This window comes from Podarcis liolepis (genome assembly GCF_965112155.1).
Source record: "Podarcis liolepis genome assembly, chromosome: 7".
Classification (NCBI taxonomy): Eukaryota; Metazoa; Chordata; class Lepidosauria; order Squamata; family Lacertidae; genus Podarcis; species Podarcis liolepis.
The window spans coordinates 80,873,755-80,893,509 of record NC_139561.1 but is presented as its reverse complement, the minus strand read 5'-3'; the positions used below and the strand labels follow the sequence as shown (position 1 = coordinate 80,893,509).

The window sequence follows — 19,755 nt, the reverse complement described above, 5'->3', positions numbered from 1 at the left end:
AATATACAAAACTACTCCTTGTTTCTTAGTGCTATCTGAAGACACAGATTCCAAACTCATTCTTTTATTTATCAATAATCTTCTATGTCTGGGTCATAGACATAGAAGATTATTGAATTAAACAATCTAATTCTAATTGATGTAAAAGATTGAGGAGGCTTTCCCCTACCTGATCTGAAATTATACTACAAGGCAGTCTGCTTCACCTGGCTAAAGGAGTGGTGTACACTGTAACACCTGGATCTTTTAGAGTTGGGTGGCATTGACAGTCAATGAGGATGGCATGCATACTTGGCTTTTGGGAAAATTAAAGTCCATAGAAACTTTTAGAACCATATTATTAGGAAATCATTAATTATGGTTTGGGAGAAATATAAAAATTTGCTTGAACCCAAAGTACCCTGGTGGATCTCCCCAATAGAGGCTTGTGTGGTTAAGAGGGGGGAAACTCAGGGAACCAGGCCAATATATAAAGCACTCCTAAAGGAAGAAAATAACCAACTGAAATGAAAAAGTTTCAAGGAATTAAGAGAGTGAGTATCTGATTGGCTTCAATGCCACCAAATATTCGAGACATTTAAAGCTGAGAAACTGAAGGGTTTCTCCACTGAGACCTCCAGATTTGATGTGGTGAACTCAAAGATTAAAACACTTTCTAAAGTGTACCGACTCATCCTTGACTGGGAAGTCAAGGAGGAGGAGGTCACAGTGGCTATGGTTAAGTGGTCACAAAGTTTTGGGAACACAATAACTATGAAGCCATGGGAAAACCTGTGGAAAACAAACTGGAAATTCACAGCTTGTTACTCTCTGAGAGAGAACTGTCTTAAAATGCAAATTCGGTGGTATCTAAATCCATGTAAACTGTCTAAGATGTATAAAAGTGTCCCAAGTAATTGTTGGAGGTGCAAAGAAAAGCCAGCTACTCTATTCCACATGTGGTGGCAGTGTAAAGAAATTAAGGTGTTCTGGGAGGATACCCACATAGAATTGGAAAAAAATGTTTAAAATATCCTTTAATTAAAAAACCCAGAAGCTTACCGTTTGGAAATCATAGATTTGGATATTCCCAAGAAGGTAAAAGAGATCTTTTTATACACCATGGTTGCAGCAAGAATTTTCATTGTGGTACATTGGAAGAATGACAAAGTTCCGTTGAGATTAGAATGGATTCAAAAAATGGCTGAATATGCGGAACTAGATAGCTTGTCAGAAAAAACAAAAAACAAACCAAAACAGGTATTTGTTTCAAAATGGGAAGTGTTTAAAAACTATTTGAAAAATAACAATCATAGTTTAAGGTCAGTTGCAGTGTTCGAATAATTCCAGCAGTAGTTTCCAGTATGATGTAAAAGAAAATATAGATCAAAGACTATTAAACTTTAATAAAACTTGATATGCTATGGCAGTGAACAAATAGAGTAATGAGAAATTGATGTAAAGAGTAGATGGGAAGTCTGGTTGATAGAAAAAGACCATTATTATTTCAAGATTTTGAGACTACTAGTTGATGTATCAAGTCTTTTCTTTTGTGGTGATGGATATTTCTTTTCTTTTTCTGTTTGATGGGTAAAAATGAATAAAAACAATAATAAAGTAATAATAATCTTCTATGTCTTTTAGCAATATGTGTTTTTTGTAAACAAATTAAATCTAAATATTGTTTCATCAAAATATGTGCAATTTTATTCTTTTAACTTTACTATTCAATCGATTTACATTCCAACTTAATATTATCATACTGAGAGCTGGACCATAAAGAAGGCTGATCGCTGAAGAATTGATGCTTTTGAATTATGGTGCTGGAGAATACTCTTGAGAGTCCCATGGACTGCAAGAAGATCAAACCTATCCATTCTTAAGGAAATCAGCCCTGAGTGCTCACTGGAAGGACAGATTGTGAAGTAGAGACTCCAATACTTTGGCTACCTCATGAGAAGAAAAGACTACCTGGAAAAGACCCTGATGTTGGGAAAGATGGAGGGCACAAGGAGAAGGGGACGACAAAGGACGAGATGGTTGGACAGTGTTCTCGAAGCTACCAGCATGAGTTTGACCAAACTGCGGGAGGCAGTGGAAGACAGAAGTATCTGGCGTGCTCTGGTCCATGGGGTCACGAAGAGTCGGACATGACTAAACGACTAAACAACAATAACACCAGGCATGTTGATTGTGTTTTGAAGTCTTGCCTTGTCTTTGTTACCTTTCTTTTTCTTCCTATTTTTAGCTTCCTCCTCCTCCTGTCTACACTGCCATCAGATTGCTCTGGGTCCTGTCCTCCTACTGCACCCTCCAAAGTGGGGCCTGTTCCTCCCAAGTCTTTATAATATTTCCTCCAAAAAATTTCAGCCTCCTTTGCATCCCTTTATAAGTAAAAGAGATACCTTCTTGGTACTCCCAGCGGTACCTACTGTCAATTCTTCTGAGAGTATCTGCAAGATCCTAGTTTTCTGGGCTTCTTGTAAAATTCAGGGATTTCTGCACTTAAAATACAGCAGTTTTGTGTGTTTCCTATAATGACTTTTGTACTTCAGCAGGAGAAAATGCTCAAGCAGTGGATAGCTATTGTAGGAGAGCACTGTTGTGCTCATGCCTTGTTTTCTCGGCTTCTCATGAGTAAATTGTTAGGCACTCTGACACCAGAATGCTGAACTAGAGGGGTCTTGGGTGTGATCCAGCAGGGATCCTCTTATGCTCCTGACTCCCTCTCTCTCTCCTGAGTTCTGCCAAACACTAGTAATCTGCCCTAGTTGCCTAGTGCTGTGTGACAAATCTCCCAAAAAGCATCTACAAATGCCTACTGTTGGCTGCATTTTAGAGCTTTCATTAATGTTTCCCTCTTGATAAATTGGAAGGGAAGTTGTTGTTGTTGTTGCTGTTGTTGTGTGTGTTTGAACTTCTTGCCACTCAGAAATTTCTATGAATATGGATTGGTATTTACCAGTACCTTTCTTAAAGCAATGCAATAACTAATAATTACCTATTTGCTCCTTCTAAAAGCAATTCCCTTTGCCACCAATTTTGCCAAATACTCTTAATTTGATGAATAAAGGCACAGCACACAGTTTTCATTTGCAACACCAATTTATTTTAAGGGGAATTTAATACCAATAACATATTATCATGAAAAAGAGTCCCAAAGCTAGACATTACTACTTCAGATTCTCTATCGCCTAAACCCATTTATCCACCACTATAAGCCAAATAGAGGACTCAGGAGTCCTTTGAATGGCAGTCGCTCAATATTCCCACCACCAGGAAAGCAACCTCCACTTCCACAGCTGCAAGAAACAGTGGGGTCAAAAAGAAAGAAGATGTAGTTCCCCTCTAACTACCCCTCAATGTTGAGCTGCTCTCTGGAACGCACACTTTCACAGCATCTTGCTTGGGTTATAGTGCCTGAAAAGGCACCAATATGCATTGACATTTTGGCCATTTCACAAAAAGATGGAGTTGCACAGGCTCTGACAACCTCATTGGGAACTTCACTGTCATCTAGTAAAGAAAAAGAGAAACAGTTACATGAGTGTCTGGATAATAAAGGATGTGTGTGTAGAAGAGAGAGAACAGAAGCATTTTAATTTTTCTGAACTGCATTGCATAAGTATAGAAAGCATCACAGAATTACATCATGAGGTGAATATGAAACAGATGTTGAAGTCAAAAACAGAGAGAAACAGCTAGCCCCCCACCCTGTCTCTTCTCTCCCACTCATTGGATGGCAATGCTACTTACCACGAACAAGAACAAACTCAAGGCACCGAGTCTCATCTCCATAACACCTGATGGGCTTTGGACCCTCAGAAACTACTGGGCCAGAAGGACCAAGGATTGGACATGTCAGACCATTTAACTGACGAAGTGGATCTGCAAAAAGCACCACTAACGTCAACATATGGTTCGAGCTGAGAATGATTCCTAAGCCTCAGTGCTCTAGTCCTGTAAAAGTGTTGCAGCATCTTTACTGCATTCTGTTTCCAGAATTAGTGATGTGATGATGTAGATCTAGCCATCATCCCTAATAAGAGAGAGAGGTGCTGGCAGGTGGGCTATCAAAAGGGAGCACTTTTAGTTGCTGTTATGCAAAGAAATGCCAGAGAGACTCCACCTACTCTGTTACTAAATTTGTATTGTGTTTCATAGATGGACCTGAGATGAATAGGCAAGTAGGAGTATTTTTAAGGGGGGCAGCTATGGACTTCATTCTTGGCTTGTCACTTAGACTAATTTGCAACTGCTATTTTTTGTGTGCATTGCATATTATGTACCATGTTCCATCATGGATTATGTATTCTTACTGTGAAAGAATAATTTATGCATATAATATTGTTAACATATGTTATTTACTTCGTTGTTAGGTTGCATATTGTTTAGTGATTAAGGTTAATATAAAGTTCTGAATCAATAAATGACAGAATGAAGCAAGCCTAGGTGTTTGTTTCTATATGAAATAATATCTTAATACCAAAACAGTGGTGTGTGGGTGGGTGTATACTGTATATATGAGAAAATGAGAAACTAAACTTAACTAAAATTCACCTTCGAACAAAACAACACTATAGTGTAATAAAGCAATAAAATGTCAAAAAACAAAAACATATCAGCACATCTTGAAGTATATATCAATTCAAGGACCCCTCCCATTTTCAGTGATCCTCTTGCCAAGGCATCTCCCAACTCACAAAATAATATGCACCACATTCAAATTCTGCTGCTCATCTTCACAAATATTAAGTATCTGCTTCCCATTCCATATTACTCATCCCATTCTACTCCACAATTGCAAACAACACATCATCCATCCACTCACTCCACAATCTCTCACTCAATCACCAAACAATGATTGCCAGTCACTCCTTCCACTCAGCAGAATGTACTGCAGAAACCAAGGAGATAAAGAAACTGTTCACTCACTGAGGCATCTAAAATAACAATACAAATAGCCACAGATGTTTCTGGCAGCAATCTGGCTCCCTCCCATGTTGCTGTTTCCCACTCCAGACTCTCACCTGAGGATAGGTGGAGCTATGCAGATCTGGTCCCTGGTACTTCTTCCTCCCACCAAGGAATATCCTCAAGCAATTCAACCCGTGTAAGATGCAAATAAAGAGAGGGCACTCTCATCAAAGTCCCAACTCTCATTCACTCTGCAGTGTGCCTTTTGTAGTTCTCTAGCTGGAAGGCCTCCAGCAGCAACAGCTGCTTTTACTTACTACTTCTGCAGTTCTGCTCAAGCAAGATGACTTCTAAGTCCAACAAGGCTTTCCAGGAGCAAAGACATGCAGTCTCATATCTCTCTCCCCATCCCTCTATTTACATATTTGAGACACAGATGGTGATGCTGATTCTAAGCATTTCCCATAAAAACTAGGGAAACGAATCTTGGACTGGAACAGTATTGTTTGTCTAAGGGCAACAAGGAAGAAAGCGGAAACCTCCATGCTATTTATGCTCTGAGATATATGCAGATATATGCACTTACGTGTAATGCTTCTCTCGTTGCAAAAATGCGTTTGACAGCACTTTGTGAAACTCCTCATGTATTGACCTTGTTCTGTAGTGAAGCTGTAATTTGAGGGGCAATTTTTAACACATCCCAATTCTTTTTTGATGTTTTCAGAGCCATCTGTGAGAGAACATAGGAAGCAAAGGCTAGATCAGCAATAAATCCGTTCCTCTGTGTACTCAAATTTATATAATGCTTCTAGGTAATTTAAGAGAAGAGCCTGGCAAGCACTAAATTTAGCAAGCTTATCTTTAAAGCAAAGTTTCTTCAAGAATCACTTTATAAATATGGCATAAGTTCTTCTGCAAAACTATGTGACTATACCAGAATAGTTACTTTAAAAAAATGTGCTTTAGTGGGACAAGATTCCAATGTCCATGGACTTGTTCTTCTGCACACACAAAATGGAACCCATATCCAGCTAGCCTATCCAGTGGCCTAACTCAAGAAGCTGCTTTTTACTATGTACTACATTTCTGAGAGACAGGAGAATAAGACGGTTTCCCCACTCTCTTGATCTCACTTCTTTCTGGCTATGTCACAATAAGAACCATTTTTGTATGCAGCCTTCTATGGGGAAATGGAGTTATGATTCTGTTTAATTTTCCAATAGGAAAAAGATTTCTGTGGCTTCAGTTGCTGTTGGCAGCAGCTCCTTGGAGACAGGTTCTGAAAGGAGAGAGTTGGGAGATGGTTTTGAGTTTGGTAGTCCTGCGTGATTTTAATATGCATGCTGTGCCATCTCAGTGGCTGCTCCTGGACTCCTGAAGTCCCTCCCTAGAGAAGAGAGATTTAGCCCATCTTTGCTGTGCTTTTGCCAACAGCTTAAGACATTCTTGTCCGGACAGGATTTGGGGGAATGACTGTTTTAATGAAAGGGCTGAGACCATGCTGTTTTTACTGTAATTATTGGTACATTTTAAACAGATTTTTTATACAGTTTTTATTCTGCTAGTATTTTATTCTGGGAAAAAGTTGAGTTCCTTGACATTGTGTGAGATCATATTCTGTGGTCACCCCTAAATACCCCAGAGATCAAATGAAAACCCACACACTCAGGTTTAATCAGACACAAAGGCTTCATACTCACTGAAATTGGTTGCATTCACCTGTGCAAAGCAACTGCCTCCTGTGATATTACATCCTTGAAGTACACCACCCATTCTTTTCACTCTAGCACAAAATAGTATTCCCACTGTTGAGAGTAAAGAAAAAGAAATGTTCAATGCCACATACATGAGTTCTTCCATCTTGGAGAAATGGAATCTCTATTTTCAGTTGGATAAAATCTTATTGGTCTCAGGATCTATGTATAGTGGTGCATTGGAAGCTTTATGCACACCGACACACAGCTTCCCTCTATCTCTGCAAAATGTGCCTGTTGTCAGTTCTATCTATATGGTAAGTGCATGACACATAAAATGGAGCCATCGGTCAGACAACTTTTTCTCCCATTGCAATGTAGGCTCAATAGCCGCACACTTACGAAAAGTTTCATCATAGGCTTGCCACGTCCCCGCTCCTGGTCAACTCTATAAATCAAAACTAATATTTCCAAAGAACAGGGCTGACTGGCTACTGGTGGATGCTAATGGATGAAGGGAGGACATCTCAGTCATCTCTGCAGACCACGTGATTGGTCACATTCACCCCCAACCTCCATACCTGATTAAAGTCTGCCCACCAAGGCAGCCAACAAGATTCCAGATTGCCCTATATAAGGGGGGATCCTGAGGAAGCCTCAGCCACCACTGGAGGGGACAAAGGCAATTGGGCCAAACTTCAACCCTGACAACCCCATTGGCAATTGGTGGTGCCCCCATGCCCATCCCTTAGCAGGGAAGAAAATGCCTCACCTGTAGCAGTATCAGCAGCCATGACCGACTCCTGTGTGACTTCCACAGCTGGCCCTTCCTCTGAAGCAAAACCGGTACCTGCCTCCAAGGCATCCAGGCATGCTAAAATTAAATTAACAACACCCTGGTTAGGCTTTTCTATTCCTGCTGCTGAAAGCTGTGGGGCACTTCCCACTGCTGTTGCCAATGTGGAAGCTGCAGCTGTGACAGATGTTGATTTCTGCCTTTCCAAGGCCTTAAGGCACATCAATATAGCCCTCCAGTCTGGCTCTTCCTCCTCCTCAGAGGGGGTTGTCAGAGTTGGCTGTGCCTGCTTCTTCTGGGGTGCAGGAGCTTTTGGTTGGCCTTATGGCCCCCTCTGCCCTTGCTTTTACCTGGAGCCATGCTCAGAAAATTCACCCTTCTCCCAATAAGAATCCTCAAGTTGGAGAAGAATTTGCAAATATAAAAGATTCCCCTCTGCCTCAGTCACTATGAGACAGAAGCACACTTGCAAAATGAACTCTTAAGAGCCAACCACTAAACAATACTTAACATGAGCTTCCTGGTTGAGTGGGGAGTTTTGAATCTGATCTTTCTCTTCTCCTGGGCTTAGAACACAAACCACTATACGAAACTACGTACCGATAAATATCAAAACTGTTCTGTAGCCACAGCAAAAATGGGCGAGGAGGTCCTGAAGAACCCGTTTCAACCAACTCTATACCACTCCTCAAGCCCAGGCTTCAGAACAACAGGGGTGATATTCCAACCCCCAGCCCCTGCTAACTACCTAAATCCCCCAGTCTGTACTAAAATGTTGTTGTTTTTTGCCAGTATTTGCCAGCCTCTAGAATCTAAGAGTTGCTGACCTAGCTCATCACATTTTGCCAGAATGTTTAGAACTCCTAAGATCTATCACCAAAGGATTCCTGGATGCCGACTTCGCTATTAAAATATGATATCCATAAAGGCATCCTTTAAAGGAGATGTGAAACTGTGTTCTCACTACAGGCCCTAAGCGCTGCAGGCACATTCTGATCACCCTCAAAAATATAAAACTGTTTAATTTGTGCTAATGATAATTTGTACTTTTATTTAGCTAAGTTTTTTATAATGTTATGATGGACCACACATCTTAGAATCCAATGGAAGGTGTTTGCTAAGTACTTGAAACTTTTTACTTTTTTGATTTCTTGATCACCAATGCACCATTTAAAGGAATGAAGTCTGAATGAACCAGAGGCAGGGGGTGGTGTCTATATGTGAAAATACACCCAAAGCCAACCTCATGAAACAAAAGAACATTCTGTCAGACCCTCTTCCATGCGTTTCTGGTCTCCTCCCACCCTCCAAAATTTAGAGTCCATTTTCCCATGGTGCCAATATTTTGAGCTTTCTTTATCCCTCATAGAGCTAATATCAGTTTGCATTGCCTATCCTACTGCACTTACCCTCCCAGATTTGAAAAAAATAATAAAAAAATTCAATATTTCAGCTTCCAACTCACCTAGAGAAAGGATGGCCAAGAGGAGACAAGTACTCAGGAAAATTTTCATAGTGCTGGAGAGATCAAAAGCTGAGAAGCACTCAGAAGAAACAAGCAGGTAATCAATGGAGGAAGAAGCTGACTTGGAGGGATTTATAGGCCAAGAAGAAGGTTGACGTGGAAAGAACTGATCCAGTGAGGGGGTGGGAAATGATGAAGGCAAAGATTGCATGCCTTCCCAGACAGCCTGTAATTTTATCATGGTTGTTTGAAACAACAGATGAGCTCCATGAACGTTCACAAATTGCCCTTCCAGTCTATCCCCACCTCAGTTGCACCACAATGCCCATGGGGCCAAGATGCTGTTGATCAGGTACAAAGCTGGTACATCACATTCACATATATTTTTCTTTCCAGTGATCTTCTAATGCTGGAACCTGTTTACACTCTGATATGTAGCCAATTCTACATTTAGTTTCCAGAACTTAATTATGAAAGAACATTCTGTCCTGAATCTTCCAACATTCAATTAAGTTCCATTGTTATCGGAGAGGGAACAAAAACTTTTCTTTATCCATTTTGTCCAGCCATGAAGAATCTTATACACCTCTCGCATCTCTCTTTCTTGCCTCTCCTCTAGACTAAAATGCCCCAAATTTCATAACATTTCCCGGGGGGAAGGGGAAGTTATTCCATTCCCTTCAGCATCTTGATTCCTCTTTTCTGAAACTTTTCCAAATCCACAATACCCTTTGTCAGGTGAGGTGACTGCACACATTAATGCAAGTATGGTCACAGAATATATTTCTATTCAGGTGTCATGATATTGGCAATTTTAATTTCAATTCCTTTCCTAGTGAGCTCAGGTATCGAATTTGCCTTTTTCACACCTGCTGTATGGAGATGTGAAACTGTGTTCTCACTATAGGCTGCAGGAACATTCTGATCACCCTCAAAAAATATAAAACTGTTTAATTTGTGCTAATGATAATTTGTACTTTTATTTAGCTAAGTTTTTTATAATGTTATGATGGACCACACATCTTAGATTCCAATGGAATTTGCCTTTTTCACAACTGCTGTATGCTGAGCAGGCATCTTTATGTATTTCTATCCACTATGACCTCAAGACCTTGTTCCTGGTCAAAGATTGACAATTCAGATTCCATGAGCATATATATGAACAGTTTAACATAACACAATTAAAATTTAAGAGAGAAAGAGGTTTTTTAAATAAATAAATAAATGGGTGACGAACCAACTTTCTTCTTCAAAGCAGCTGGAACCACTTCTTCCTTTCCGCAAACATCACATTCCTTCTGGGGGTTCCAACATTTTTTTTAATCCTCATTTTCAATTATAATCTTTTTTAAAAACCCAGCAATCCCTGTCTGCTTTCCCGGCAGGATCCAGGTAGAGGTCGCGATAGGCAATCCTTCTCAGCGTGAGAAGAACACACCCCTCTTTCCTGCCCCCCCCCCCCAGGCAGGGGAAAGAGATAGACAGAAATGTATTTACATGCCTTTATTTCTGTCTTTGCAGCGTTACAGAAAACATGACTGCTCTCTTCAAACTCCAACAGTCGAGAGAGAAACTCCTCCTGTACTTCCTGTACAGCTCATATTACACTCTGGGCTAATTCCGGTGCCCTCTGCACTGTGAATTGACTGTCCCTCTGTTTCCCACGGAACAGTCCCAACATTCCCATTATGTTTTGCTTTCAAGCTACCAGCAGCTCGCGGCTGCATTGCTTCAATATCGTAACACGTTGTTCCTTACTAAATGGTATCATGGGTACCACCTTTTGTGTCCTCTAACCAGCTACATGGAAGCTGTAATCTAACTTGTGCTTCATCTAAGATCTCCAGTGCAATCTGTTTGATATCATTTGTCTAAGGTCAACCAAGGAAAACCCCTAAAGCCTGAATACTATTTATTCTCAATGATATATACAAATACACACATACTTATGAAAACCGAACTGTTGTAAGCAATGTATAGGATGGCAGCACTCCCTGAAAGTCAGTATAAAATCATCTTCATTTGTGGTGAAACTGTAGTTCTCTAAGGTGCAATCTGTAGTACATCCTGTTTCAGTTTTGAATTCTAGAGAATCATCTGTGAGAGAGCAAAGAATGCCTACATCAGCAAAAATTCATATCATTATTCTCCTGAATGAATTTTTTGTGATGCTCCCTTATATACATACATTGAGCAAATGGGTGAACAAAGGGGGGGGGGATCTGGCAAGTATTGAATTTACGAAGCTAATCCTTAAAGTAGTTTATTCCTGAATCAGTATAAATTCTTCTGCCAAACCATGTGAATATTCCAGGTTAGTTCCTTAAATGAGACATTGTTGACTTGTTTTTCCTGCACACACAAAATGGCAAGCGCCTGGAATAGGTTGATCTGCCACTCATCTGATCTCCAGCTAGCTGATCCACTGGCTAACACAAGAAGCTGTCTTATACTATGTAATATATTTCTCAGAGAGTGGAGAACATAGTTTTCTCTTTCCTCTAATTTTCTGGTTCTCTTGATCTTACTTCTGACTGGCTATCTCAAGGTAATAAATATTTTCCCATGCATCTTTCTGTGGGGAAATGTCTGAATAAGTTTTCCTTTTTCATAAAAAAAAAAAGATTTCTGTGCCTTCAGCTGCTGTCACAGTGTAACCAAAAGGGTTTGAGGCTTTGTGTTGTTACTATATATTGCAGGCCTATTTAGCAGCAGCTGCTGCTTGCTCTTGGAACCTGCTTACTCTGAGAATGACTGGTGGGGTGGCTTTGAGAACAGTATTCATTTGATGGGGCCAGGATCAGGTAAATTCTTTCTGATTGATCTGAGAAACTTCATTCCATCCCTCCTTTCCAGGAGTGCAGTTTGCAGCCCAGCATGACAGTGGACGGGTTTGGTTTCTGATGGTTTTAAGCATCAGTTTGCTGTGTCAGGCAGTTCCAAGATGATGGGATGACAGGGAAGTGGCCTTGTAGACTTGCTCAGTGTTTGGATAAGACTGCAAATGAAAGAGATGTGTAGAGGGGAGCTGTTGATCCCGTCTGAGTTAACAGGAACTAGAGGAAGATGAACCATGTGATACACCAAGATTTGCAATCCCAAGGCAGTTGTGACATTCAATGCCCTGAGACCATGCACAAAGAGGGGCTTTTTGCTGGCCAGATGAAGTTCACTTCTCAGCTGCTGGCTGCAACATGTGAGTAATAGACATCCATAATAACATGCCAGACAAGTTCCAGGTTTTTGTAGGTTTGGCAGTGATTTGGTGGTCACCACTTTGTGTGGAAAGGACCTAACAGAAGCAGAAGACATCAAGAAGAGGTGGCAAGAATACACAGAGGAATTATACCAGAAAGATATGGATGTCTCGTACACCCCAGGTAGTGTGGTTGCTGACCTTGAGCCAGACATCCTGGAGAGTGAAGTCAAATGGGCCTTAGAAAGCACTGCTAATAACAAGGCCAGTGGAAGTGATGATATCCCAGCTGAGCTATTAAAATTTTTAAACGATGATGCTGTTAAGGTGCTACACTCAATATGCCAGCAAATTTGGAAAACTCAGCAGTGGCCAGAGGATTGGAGAAGATCAGTCTACATCCCAATCCGAAAGAAGGGCAGTGCCAAAGAATGCTCCAACTACCGCACAATTGCACTCATTTCACACGCTAGCAAGGTTACGCTTAAAATTCTACAAGGCAGGCTTAAGCAGTATGTGGACCGAGAACTCCCAGAAGTGCAAGCTGGATTTCAAAGGGGCAGAAGAACCAGAGACCAAATTGCAAACATGCGCTGGATTATGGAGAAAGCTAGAGAGTTCCAGAAAGACATCTACTTCTGCTTCATTGACTATGCAAAAGCCTTTGACTGTGTCGACCACAGCAAACTATGGCAAGTTCTTAAAGAAAGGGGAGTGCCTGATCACCTCATCTATCTCCTGAGAAATCTCTATGTGGGACAAGAAGCTACAGTTAGAACTGGATATGGAACAACTGATTGGTTCAAAATTGGGAAAGGAGTACGGCAAGGCTGTATATTGTCTCCCTGCTTATTCAACTTAACTTATGCAGAATTCATCATGCGAAAGGCTGGGCTGGATGAATCCCAAGCTGGAATTAAGATCGCCGGAAGAAATATCAACAACCTCAGATATGCAGATGACACAACCTTGATGGCAGAAAGTGAGGAGGAAGTAAAGAACCTTTTAATGAGGGTGAAAGAGGAGAGCGCAAAATATGGTCTGAAGCTCAACATCAAAAAAATGAAGATCATGGCCACTGGTCCCATCACCTCCTGGCAAATAGAAGGGGAAGAATTGGAGGCAGTGAGAGATTTACTTTCTTGGGCTCCATGATCACTGCAGATGGTGACAGCAGTCACGAAATTAAAAGACGCCTGCTCCTTGGGAGAAAGGCGATGGCAAACCTAGACAGCATATTAAAAAGCAGAGACGTCACCTTGCCAACAAAGGTCCGTATAGTTAAAGCCATGGTTTTCCCAGTAGTGATGTATGGAAGTGAGAGCTGGACCATAAAGAAGGCTGATCGCCGAAGAATTGATGCTTTTGAATTATGGTGCTGGAGGAGACTCTTGAGAGTCCCATGGACTGCAAGAAGATCAAACGCATCCATTCTTAAGGAAATTAGCCCTGGGTGCTCACTGGAAGGACAGATTGTGAAGCTGAGGCTCCAATACTTTGGCCACCTCATGAGAAGAGAAGACTCCTTGGAAAAGACCCTGATGTTGGGAAAGATTGAGGGCACAAGGAGAAGGGGACGACAGAAGATGAGATGGTTGGACAGTGTTCTTGAAGCGACAAACATGAGTCTGACCAAGCTGCGGGAGGCAGTGGAAGACAGGGGTGCCTGGCGTGCTCTGGTCCATGGGGTCACGAAGAGTCGGACACGACTAAACAACAACAACAACAACTTTGTGTAGCAAAATTTCCCTTGGACTGGATCCTTAGTGAAAATGATGATGGAGAAAATAATAATTTCAGAAAACGGCATCATTCAAATGATTTCGTTTTCTTTTGAGACTATGGCCTAGCTAAACCAACAAGGTCGGTGCCTCCCCACATTTGACAGTACAGAACTAGCTGCTTTTAGGTATTGTATGTAGCAAATGTCCCTTCAATAACACTGAAAAGGATAAACTGTTAGAGCCTATTGTGGCCATCTATTGTTAGAGATGGAGGGGGTGGGGTTTCACTCAGAGCAACACCATTACTCCAACAGGCTGCATTTCTAAGCTTCTCTCTAAGCTTTTTAAAGTAACTATTCTGCTATATAAATATAATATCAATAACAAAGAAACCAGAGACATATCTCCTTAGACTGATACATGAAGAGATACCACAGGGGGGGGCGGAGTGAATTTTTCTATATGCAAGTACAGCTGCTAGAATAGTTATTGCTGCTAGGTGGAAGTCACAAACTATACCACAAAGGAGGAATGGATTTGTAAACTAAACGAATATTTAATTTTGGCAAAATTAACTGCAATAATAAGAAATCAGTCGAATCAAAAATTAAAAAAGGAGTGGAAATGTTTTGATGAATATATGGCAAAATACTGCTCAAAAAAAGATACGCTAATATGCCTAGATTAAAATGTGAAGTACTGGAAGGAAGAAAAATTAGTAAAGAAAGATCATCAGAAAATATAGATGATTTGAGAAGATGGTAGAATGCAAAGATTATTGTAAATTGTATACAGTGGTACCTCAGGTTAAGTACTTAATTTGTTCAAGTACTTAACCTGAAACTGTTCTTAACCTGAAGCACCACTTTAGCTAATGGGGCCTCCTGCTGCCGCCGTGCCTCCGGAGCACGATTTCTGTTCTTATCCTGAAGCAAAGTTCTTAACCTGAAGCACTATTTCTGGGTTAGCGGAGTCTGTAACCTGAAGCATATGTAACCTGAAGCGTATGTAACCTGAGGTACCACTGTAATGTGGAGGAAATCGAGTGGGGGCGGAGGGAAGTGGGAGGAAGGAGAAAAGAATAATATGATGGATTGAGGAAATAGAAATGTAAATGTGTGGGGGGATGGGGAGGAAATGGTGTTGGCTTTGGTACATCTGTATTGTGATGTAATATGTGAAAACCAATTTTAAAAAAAGAAAAGAAAGAAAAGAAAACTATTTTCACAGTCAACCAGATACATGTGTATAGCCAGAAAGCAGGATGTGAGAGCAACAACACTCTCCCCACTTGTGGTTCCCAGCAACAGACATTCAGAGCCATGCTGCTGCCAACTGCAGAGGTAGAACATAATCATCAAATTTAATAGCCACCTCTGGACAAATTCACAAAAAATTAGGTCATCGATCATAGACTTGTAAAGTTGGAAGGGATCCTGAGGATCATCTAGTCCAACCCCTGAAATGCATTCTTGGACGAACCTGCAACCTTGGCACTATCAGTAACATGCTGTAACTAACTAAACTATAGGGTAATCCTCTTTCACATTAACACTCATGTCCATGTTCCCATAGCTCAGGCATAGGCAAACTCGGCCATCCAGATGTTTTGGGACTACAACTCCCATGATCCCTGACCACTGGTCCTGTTAGCTAGGGATGATGGGAGTTGTAGTCCCAAAACATCTGGAGGCCTGAGTTTGCCTGTGCCTGCCATAGCTCCTTTCTCCCCTCCTTTCCTACAATCCCCCCTGTGCTTCAGAGAGAAACCAGCCTATTGTAATTTCATGCCACTTCCTCCTTATTTATTGAGAGGAAGCCTGTCAGTTGGTTGTTAAGTTAGAGAAGATTAACTGCCTGTACAGTGGTGCCCCGCAAGACGAATGCCTCGCAAGACGAAAAACTCGCTAGACGAAAGGGTTTTCCGTTTTTGCGTTGCTTCGCTAGACGAATTTCCCTATGGGGAAATCTTGCGTCTTGCGCTTTTTTTTTTAAAGCCGCTTGAAAAGGCGCAGTTGCGATGGACCGTGCTTCACAAGACGAAAAACATCACAAGACGAAAAGACTCGCAGAACGAATTCTTTTCGTCTTGCGAGGCACCACTGTACATGAATGTTCCATTGTTATTGAAATATTTGTTATAAATTCAATCCTGAAATTCATGGTGACGACAACAAATAGTTCCAGGTTGTAAAAACAACGTGTAAAAGGTCCTTTAGAAGATTTGAGGGTTCTACATCCTTTGCCTCTCTCACATGACACCAGTCTGAAAGGATCTTCACTGGCTCCCACAACATTTCTGAGCACAATTCAAAGCGTTGGTGCTAACCTGTAAAGCCCTAAATGGCCCTGGCCTTGTATGCCTGAAGGAGCATCTCCACCCCCATTGCTCAGCCCAGACACCGAGGTCCTCCTCCGAGGGTCTTCTGTCAGTTCTGTTACCATATTTTTTGCCCCATAGGGCGCACCTAGTTTTTTTTTTGGAGGGGGGGAATAAAGAAAAAAAATTTCCCCCCCCCCAGGCGTGGGGCTGGGGCGGGGGAAGCCCAAGCTTCCCCCGACCCCAGCCCCCAGAACAGGCTGCTATCCGCAAGCCTTGGGAGCCCGGCGGGAGCTCCCCAGGCTTGCGGATATCTGCCTGAAGCCCGGGGCACGCTTCTCAGCATGCACCAGACTTCAGGATGCAGGCTGCTATCCGCAAGCCTAGGGAGCCCTGCGGGAACTCCCGTGGGCTCCCCAGGCTTGCAGATAGCTTCCTGAAGCCTGGAGAGCAAGAGGGGTCATGCACACCGACCCCTCTCGCTCTCCAGGCTTCAGCGAAAGCCTGCGTTCGCCCCATAGGATGCACACACATTTCCCCTTCATTTTTGGAGGGGAAAAAGTGCATCCTATAGGGTGAAAAATACGGTACGTTGTGGGTGAACATATCAGACGACACAGCGATTCTTCAAACAACTCTTGTTTATTCATAGGCCAGAACAGAACTGAACTAAAGGGTTCAGCTAGCCTTCTTATATAGAGCTCCACTACAACGCCACAGTAACACTCTTTCTGTAACTATCCAATCACTGAACGTCACTTTCAATCCCTTATTTGCATATGTGGACCTGAATGAAAACTATCTACAGTACCCCCCTGATGGCCTAGGGTGAGAACTTCAGTACATAACACCCCTCCCCATCAAGATAAGGCGTTAGTTACAATTTTAATGGTTCTGTTATATACAGCACTGCATGTAATGGTTCAATTAGGCACAAAAGCATATTGGTTACATTTCACCTACTTCCATTAGACCGACAGTGTTACGTGTCTAACAACATAGTCCTTTAAATAAACTGGGCGCTTGGAAACTCTGCCGGACCGCCAGACCCCGGTACCCAGGTCTGGGGGGGGCCCGATTCTTGATGAGGCTCTCGTGCGACCCTAGGTGGCATTGAAACCAAGTCTCCTGGATCCGCTGCTGTGGGTGGAACCTCCGCGAGTGGAGTTGGCAGAATGTCAGGCATGGCAGTGGTCTGAGTCTGTGGGAAGTCTGGCAGACCCTCTGATGCAGCTTGGTTTGGCTCCATGCCTGCAGTTTGTGAGAGAGGTGTAGGTGGAGCCTCGCCATCTGTAAGTGTCTGTTCCAGAGCCATGAGCGCAGTTGGGGCACCGCGGTAGTGTCCAAGTCCCCAACCCTGCACCTAAGCTGGTCTATGTGCCGGCGCCACAAATGTCCATTTTCGAGTGCCACCTGGTACGAGCGAGGTCCAGTGACTCCCACTATTGTGGCTGGCACCCAAGGAATGTCCCCCACAAAGTTCCTGGCAAAGAGCTGGTTTCCTGGAACAAAATTAATTAGTTCATTATCAACTAAAACTGCACTAGTGTCCACCTTCCAACATCTACCACCTTCCAGTAAGTATCTCACCAGCTCTCTCTGTTGGAATTCTGGAAGCCAAGACTCAAGTATGGGGAAAGTATTTTTTTGTGACATGACAAAACCCCAAACCAAAATTTAACACCATAAAGCATGCATCAAATGAAAACATGGAAATATTGGCTGTAGAACCTCTAAAATGTGCCTTTCCAGTGGGTCCCAAAATCTCCCCTTTTAATTGTTATTTCCAAAGCATTCACACATCCCTGGCATAGAGAGAATTGACCACAAAGTTAGTAAGTCATAAAAGAATTTTCATACAAATTTCTTCAAAAGCCACATTCGTGTGCTTTTCCAGACTGCAGTCAAACCAGATGCGGAAGCAGTCAAAACCACTGCTTAGTTAAATAATGTAAAAGTTTCTAAAATACTAGTTTCAGATTCCATTCTGGACTGGGGGGGGGGGAGAGAGGCTAGGTAAACCCATGGGCCAGAAAGACCGGGTCAGAACTCCTCACTGATTGAATTGACATGGAAAAGAGAATAACAAAAGCTTGGTTTCCCATTTCCTGCCATACTGAAGGGAAGTGACATAGGCTAAGCCTGGCAGGACAGCTTAGTCTTGGATTCAACCCTTTCATGTGTTGGGATACTGCCAGGGAGACAAAAGCCATCATGCCCCCACGCTGTCTCCGGACATCCATCGGCCTCCCGTAGAAACGCAGTACCAATCAATTAGCGACATGAGCTCCAGAAATAGCTTGCCACATTCCAGAGCTGATGCACGCCCTATCAGCAAAATTCACACAGTGAAAGATGCACGCAGGAGAGCATTATGTACAATTTTATTCAGCGTTGGTCAGAACAAAGAAAAAACATGACTGCCTGCTTCAATGTCCCAGGCACGGAGAGAGAAACGAAAGCAAAGACACAACAGAAACATCCTGTGAACAGGAAATACGCAGGCTGTGACACAAACATCCTGCTCCCTTTTAAGGTGGAATGGAAATATCCTAACATCATGCACTAATCACAACTTTAATTGGTTACAGATGTGAGCAGATTGGCAATAGGCATTGGGTAAAGCTAGTTTAAATCACTCAAGCCTGTGTGCTGGAAGTGCATATATGGTATACATCCATTACAGGCAGCCCTATGACCTATAACAAATAGGGGTGCCCCCTGAGGGGTCTCCGTTGGAGCAGTGCTGTGGCCATAGCACCTATCTGGTTGTCAGATGGAAGCCACTCCCACTTGATCACTTTAACAATATACCCTTAACCAGGAGGGCCAGGCAAAATCTACGACCTCCTCTCCACTCAAGACCAAGTGTTACCCAATGACTAGCCACTAATTGAGACAAACCAGCTTGCTGCTAAACCCTTAATACCTTCAACCAACCCCTGAGACCCTCTACAATGTTATTTAACCAAATTCTCTTGCCCAGATTGGACAGGTGCACCCATTTGTTATGGTACAAGCCTTCTGGTCAACGGTGATGGTAGGGTGCTTTATCACCCAGCCCCTTAGCTGCTGCATCTTTCATTCAACTCAGTGAAAGTTCTTCCTTGGTAGTCTTTAGACAAATGTTTCTGTTCCTGGCAAAGATTCATTCCCCTGTTTTGTATGGGAGATGCTCAGAATCAGCATCACCATCTCTGTGTTAGGGAGAATGTAGGTGCGATGATTTAAGTATTTATTTTATTGTATTTTTTCATCTTTATGTAGATATAGATAGATATATAGATAGATGATAGATGATGATAAATAGATAGACAGATAGATAGATGTATAAACATATACACGTTTTCAGTATTAAGCAATGTCATATATATAGCACCAAGGCGAAAGTATAGTGTCCAGATCAAGGGAAGTAATAGTACCATTCTATTCTGCCTTAGTCAGACCACACTTGGAATACTGTGTACAATTTAAGGTTGGTGTTGACAAGTTGGAACATGTGCAGAGGGCAACCAAGATGATCAAGAGTCTGGAGACTAAGCCTGGTTCCATGTAACCTCATTTATTACAGTGATGGAACTGCTAGAAGGCCCTTGTTGCTGGATCTCAGTGTCTGGGCTGAATGGCAGGGGTGGAGATGCTCCTTCAGGTATACTGGGCCGAG

At 42.2% G+C, this 19,755-nt stretch overlaps 1 long non-coding RNA gene across 3 annotated transcripts; it reads right to left on the bottom strand.

Annotated features, from left to right (window-relative positions):
• Positions 1–3,065: 3,065 nt before the first annotated feature.
• LOC310712547 lies at positions 3,066–6,661 on the bottom strand. 3 transcript variants are annotated; one of them, XR_014528923.1, is made up of 3 exons: positions 6,616–6,661; positions 3,736–3,867; positions 3,066–3,495 (listed from the first exon to the last, which is right to left on the bottom strand). It is a non-coding gene; the product is annotated as an uncharacterized lncRNA (long non-coding RNA). The 3 variants fall into 3 exon arrangements; XR_014528924.1 differs by lacking the exon at positions 6,616–6,661 and adding an exon at positions 5,483–5,830; XR_014528925.1 differs by lacking the exon at positions 6,616–6,661 and adding an exon at positions 5,010–5,177.
• Positions 6,662–19,755: the final 13,094 nt, after the last annotated feature.